The following is a 7093-nucleotide window of genomic DNA, read 5'->3' as shown; positions in this document are numbered from 1 at the left end:
ATATATAAAACGGTACACATACAGTATATGAGGCATTCTACCAAATTAATTCAAGGTGCTGTACCATTACCAAAAAATGGCACTGAGATAATATTATGAAATGTATATATTTATGCATCTTTACCTTAAATCGCGATTTGATATGAATCTCGATACATAGGTTTCGATACGATTCACTAACAATACTTTTTAAAACATTACGATTCAATCCTATTGGGGTTGCGGGGGGTGGTGGAGCCTATCTCAGCTGCATTCGGGCGGAAGGCGGGGTACACCCTGGTCAAGTCGCCACCTTATCACAGGGCCAACACAGATAGACAGACAACATTCACACTCTCATTTACACACTGGGGCCAATTTAGTGTTGCCAATCAACCTATCCCCAGGTGCATGTTTTTGGTGGTGGGAGGAAGCCGGAGTACCCAAAGGGAACCCACGCAGTCACGGGGAGGACATGCAAACTCCACACAGAAAGATCCCGAGCCCATACAAATACAAATAGACAGAATAGAAATTAAAAGAGTAAATGAAACCAAACTTCTAAGTATAATGATTGATAATAAAATTAACTGGAAATTTCACATAAAAATATGCAACATAATGTGGCAAAAAAACACATCAATAATGAATAACGCTAAGTATGCATTGGATCAAAAAACACTCAATATTCTCTACTGCGCTAGTGTTACCATATCTGAGTTATTGTGCAGAAATATGGGGAAATAACTACAAAAGTACACTTCATTCATTAACGGTGTTCCAAAAAAAAGATCAGTTAGAATAATACACAAAGTTGGATATAGAGAACATTCAAACCCTTTATTAATTGATTCGAAAATACTGATATTCCACAATATAGTGAATTTGCAAACAGCTAAAATTGTGTACAAAGCAAACTATAATCTGCTACCAATGAATATACAACAATTCTTCTCAACAAAAGAGGATAAATATAACCTTAGAGAAAAACGTGATTTAAAACATTTGTATGCACGTACAACACTTAAGACCTTTAGTATACCGGTAGGTGGAATTAAATTATGGAATGGATTAAGCAAAGAAGTCAAACAATGTACTAATATGATCCACTTCAAGAAACTCTTCATGCTCAATGTGTTTACAAAGTACAAAGAAGAAGAGCCATGATAAACATTCTGAATTTATTCCATCCATCCATTAATTAATAGATAATCTTATTTATTTCACTATATAAAATATAACTGACTTCACTAAATATTATTATAATTCGTTTTTTTTAATGTTATTACTTGCGGAGTATATTGTGAACAGGAAGTGAACAAAAGTCTTAGCAACTGTTATGTAAAAGAAAAGGATTAAATAAGCTCTGCTTCTTCCTACTCCTTTTCGAACATGTTGAAAAGAGAAACTGGAAATTGCGATGTATCATGTTGTATGCATGCATGTTGGAAATAAACTCAAACTTGCGGGTGCATCATTTGTGAACTATTTTGGTGCTGTCTCCCATGTTGCTCTGTTGCTGTCAGTCACAAACAAGAACGGCACTCCCGTATTACGTCATCCCAAAAATCTCGCAAGATTAGTGTGGCCATATTTTGTAGTAGATCTACAAGCAACCGATTCATGATTTTCCAACCGAACATCGATCGATCCACACTATGTATTAGAGGTGGGGGAAATAATCGATTTTTAGATGCATCGCAATTCAGACATGGACGATTATAGAATCGATTAGTAAACATTAATAATAATAATCCATTTATTGATTGTAAATGAAGTAATGCAGACAGTTCTAAAATGTGACTGACTGCAGCGAGCCACCTCACCAAGAGATCCGACCAGCTCCTTTACTATTGGGCAATTATGGTCCAGTTTTGCACACATTTTCAGAATTAATTTAGCTATTTCTTATTCCAAATTAATTGTTTTTTTAAAGTTGCAAGTGATAATCGCCTATTTAGTGAAACAAAAATACATTTAAAATACATTTTGTAATATACATTTTATATACATAAATTAAAGATGCATCAATAATCGATTTTAAATCGTAGCTCCTGAATCGTAATCGTAATCGAATCGTGGGGTCCCCAATATATAGCTCGATCCAGAGGCTCACCAAACGATGTATTCATATCTCTAAAGTTAAAATTGGTTATTGGTTTGTACTGATCATTCTTTTCCACCCCTAATATATAAAGGTATGTGTGTATATATATATATATATATGTGTATATATATATATATATATATATATTTTTTATTTTTATTTTTTATTTATTTATGCTAATCCTGCATCCTTTTAGACCCTTCGATCTGGGTTGGTACATTTCTAAGCCAAACAAATCCCTTCGTGGTCTTGGGTTACAGTACATCACATTGTTCTTAATATTTCATTGGTTACGGTTTCAGTTTGTTACATTGTACTATGATTTCATTGGACACAGTGTACTTGCCATTACTTATTCACTAGAAGATTCTGGTACTTTCCAAAGTCTTACGTAACTTCCTGTTTTTCCCTCACCATCTGCTTCTGATCAATTTCCCCTGATTGATTGATTAATTGAAACTATTATTAGTATATTGCACAGTACAGTACATGTTCCGTACAATTCGACCACTAAATGGTAACACCCGAATAAGTTTTTCAACTTGTTTAAGTTGGGGTCCACTTAAATCGATTCATGGTACAGATATATACTATCATCATAATACAGTCATCACACAAGATAATCATCAGAGTATATACATTGAATTATTTACATTAGTTACAATCCGGGGTGTGGGATGTGGTTAGGTTTGGTTGATATCAGCACTTCAGTCATCAACAATTGCATCATCAGAGAAATGGACATTGAAACAGTGTAGGTCTGACTTGGTAGGATATGTACAGCAAGTAGTGGACATAGAGAGAAAGAGATCAGAAAGCATAAGAACAAGTATCTACATTTGATTATTTACAATCAGGGGAGGTGGGATGTGGAAGGGGGAGGGTGTTAGTTTAGAGTTGAAGTTGCCTGGAGGTGTTCTTTTAGTGCTGTCATGACGAGGACTATCTTGCAGCTGGCTGCGTGGAAGGTTTTCCCGGAATGCAATCGGACCAGACCAGTCATGGTTTGAAGGTATATACATGATTTAATTTAACACTATAAAAGAAACAAATAAAAGGGTACAAACCAAAGGCACGCACAAGGCGGAGAACAAACTTGGCTATGAACAAAACTAACACTTAGACAGAAAATATGGACATGAAAAACTACACTTACTGTGACGTGAAAAAACAAACACTTACGTGGCATGGCATGAAGCATAAACTAGGGAATAAACAGGGCATGATAACTAACTGAAAAGGACAGGCTTAAATACTAGTGACATGATTGATGACAGGTGTGTGAGTCCGAAGGTGAAAACAGCTGCAACTAATCGGTCGTCATGGTGACAAAACAAGGGAGTGAAAAAGCAAGAACAAAGTGTCCAAAAACCAAACCCCCCCCCCCCTTAAAGACAGATCAGTGTTGGTCTGATCAGATCAGACCAAGTGTCCCTGAATCCACCGGGGCAGAATCAGGTGGCGGCGACACGTAGACTGCCGCTGAACCTGATGAGGTGGGCGACCCGGGAATGGCCACATCCGTGGCCGGCGAGGAGGTGGACGCACGAAAGACCGGTGGTGGCGGCCGGGCCAGAGGATGCGGCTTAGCAGACCGAAAGACCGGTGGTGGCGGCCGGGCTGGAAGCTGTGGCTTGGCAGGCCGAAAGACTGGTGGTAGCGGCCGGGATGGAGGCTGTGGCTTGGCATGGTACAGCTGAGCCCCCCCACTAGAATAGTTCCCGGCCCTAGCCCCCCCCTCAAGGAGCGGATACCAGACGCGCTCCCCGTGGTCTGGAACCGTTTTTAGGGGTCGGTGGAGGGAGGTCAGGAGAAGGGCAGAATCCTCCCCTCTAAATTGTCCAAGTTGTCTTTCTGTCCTCCCCACCTGGGCTTTTATGGGTGAAAAAAAAGAAAGTTTTTGTGACTTGGGCGTGGCTTGAGTCTTGGGTGGTGGAGCTTGAAAAATAGGTGGCTTGGACTGACTAGCTCTAATTTCCATATACATGCTTTGATAATGTCTTATCATGGAATTAGAGTCTTTTGCTGGGGGCGGGTGATCAAAAGAAAAATAATTCAGGAAACAAAAATCTTGGTCTGTGATGTCATCAGGCTGCTGCCTATTTCCGCCCGGAGGGGGAGGAGCCTGCGGGAGTGATGTGTCCTGACAGGGAGGTGAAGCCCTTCTGGACGGCTTCCGTCTTTGCCGGCGCGTCCAGTACTGCTGTGGCGCAACGCCGTCCCCGGGCCACACGGAGCTGATTGGGATCAGCTTGCCGTTTGGACCCCATGTTAAGTCTCGGCGCTCCATGGCACTTAACACCTCCTGTGTGTCCGTTGCGAGAAAACGTTCAGCTGGCGACATTCTGTCATGACGAGGACTATCTTGCAGCTGGCTGTGTGGATGGTTGTCCCGGAATGCAATCGGACCAGACCAGTCATGGCTTGAAGGTATATACATGATTTAATTTAACACTATAACAAGAAACAAACAAAAGGGTACAAACAAAAGGCGTGCACAAGGCGGAGAACAAACTTGGCTATGAACAAAACTAACACTTAGACAGAAACTATGGACATGAAAAACTACACTTACTGTGACGTGAAAAAACAAACACTTACGTGGCATGTCATGAAGCATAAACTAGGGAATAAACAGGGCATGATAATGGCAGAGGAAATGTCGCCAGACAGACTAACTGAAAAGGACAGGCTTAAATACTAGTGACATGATTGATGACAGGTGTGTGAGTCCGAACGTGAAAACAGGTCTAACTAATCGGTCGTCATGGTGACAAAACAAGGGAGTGAAAAAGCAGGAACTAAGTGTCCAAAAACCGAACAGCACACGGCCAAACAAAAACATGATCAACACACATGACAAGTGCGGTTTTGAAAGAGGATAGAGATGCCCTTTCTTTTACACCTGTTGGGAGTGCATTCCATATTGATGTGGCACAGAAGAAGAATGAGTTAAGACCTTTGTTAGATCGGAATATGGGTTTAACGTGGTTAGTGGAGCTCCCCCTGGTGTGGTTATGGCGGTCATTTACGTTATGGAAGTAGTTTGACATGTACTTCGGTATCAAGGAGGTGTAGCGGATTTTATAGACTAGGCTCAGTGCAAGTTGTTTTACTCCGTCCTCCACCCTGAGCCAGCCCACTTTGGAGAAGTGGGTAGGAGTGAGGTGTGATCTGGGGTGGAGGTCTAGAAGTAACCTGATTAGCTTGTTCTGACATCAGCTCTCCTTTTAGAGCCAACAACGTGCTTTTAGTCACGTACGCTTCATCGGCTATGACTTTTTTCCCCCTTCATTCAGTCCTAAGTACTTTTCCTTTATCATACTAGGATACACTTGATTAATATGATTAACATACGTGATTAACTATTTTGTGATTACAATCTTTGATTACACTGTGGAGTATATAACTGATTATATATCTGGGCCCTTCGGTTGTGCCGTGCATAGGTGCATATAGGTGTTAGGACCAGAGGGTTTCCACTAAACTCAACACAGTGTATTGGCTGTTTGGTTGTAGTATATATAGTACTGCATATAGTTACCATGACAACTACAGACATTGATGTGTAATAAGTAGTGAAACATTTTTAGATGTTATTTTAAGAACGATTAAGTAAATATTATTGTTCTTTCACAAGTGCTAACATAGCATTAGAAGTGCCCAGGCTCGTCCTTCAGTTTTAAACACCACTGAAATAGGTGATCTGGCTGTGATACTGTGGAATTCTCCTCGTATGAGCCAGCATAGCATCAACGGCAGTTTAATCAGATGGAGACGATTTAGAATTTGTGAGGAAAAGCTTGCAACCCTTGAGCTGACACAGACATGGACAAACTACGACAGGGGGGCCATTTACGTTTGTTAAGCTTTTTACTTCGGCTTACCCAAATTGTCCAAATTATTTTATTAAAACCTGTTAACACCAAAGCTCCTGCTGGCGACAACTGACCCAGCCCGCAGTCGACTTTTAGAGCGTATTGTGGCCTAAAAAGCCTCCACACTCTGCTAAAGACCAACAGATACAAACACCCACAGCACCTGTGCCAGTTTGGCACCCACATGCATAAGATGAGCTGAACTCGCTATGCTCACTAACAGTGCATTGAGTCAAAGGAGGAAAAATCGTCTGCATGAAAATTAGACGCAGGCAGCGTAATAAAAAAAACATGTCACTGGAGCAGAAAAACATAGGAGGCATCAAAAAACGTGGAGATGCATTTTGCTAGGATTCAGCCCATTGTAAGTTACTCCCTAATTGAAACCCTCTCCTTGGGTTGGCAGTGCATTCATTCTTCCAGACAGAGGCTCTTATCAAAATGCAGCAGGCCTACTCGGGTAAATAAAGGTCTGGCAGTGGGGAGGTGGGTGTGGGGGGCTTGGACTGAGGCTGACTGGCTACAGGCACTCTAAAGCTATGGCGGTATAGGAAAAAAGACGCTAGATTAGTTGGAATTGCACCTGTGGACATATGGCATCATATTGGGTGTATGAAGGCAAGGTCAGGTAGAAATAGAGCAGTGATTACTGGATCAATAAGATCTCAAGTGAAGGGTCAGCTGATTTTCGGAGGCCAATTACCATGGCAGCTGCATCAGCAAACTCATGCTGCATTCTGGGGTCTGCAAGGGCAGTGTTGGACTATTTACAGATGCAGAAAGGAATAGTTGGTTTTCTATGTTTGCTTTATCCAATGCAAAGTTACAGTGAGTAGACGTTCTATTCCAAGCCACAGTAGGATGGTGATAAAATGTTTTAAAAAAACATTCCCTAAGCAGCAAAGACGTGATCTGGCTTTGATTTCCTATTTTAAAATCAATTGTGTACAATAAACTTCACTGAACAATAAATATGGAATCTATGCTGGTGCTTACACAACATGAGGCATGTCAAATATGTATACAGAATAATAGATGGATGGACAAATATAGACAGATATCCTTCAGCTAATACAAAACATTCCGGTTATCTAATTCCAACATTCCAGCAATTACCAGCCCCACAGTC

Source organism: Nerophis lumbriciformis, linkage group LG01, assembly GCF_033978685.3.
Source record: "Nerophis lumbriciformis linkage group LG01, RoL_Nlum_v2.1, whole genome shotgun sequence".
In the NCBI taxonomy this organism is placed as follows: domain Eukaryota; kingdom Metazoa; phylum Chordata; class Actinopteri; order Syngnathiformes; family Syngnathidae; genus Nerophis; species Nerophis lumbriciformis.
This window is presented reverse-complemented; position numbering follows the sequence as displayed.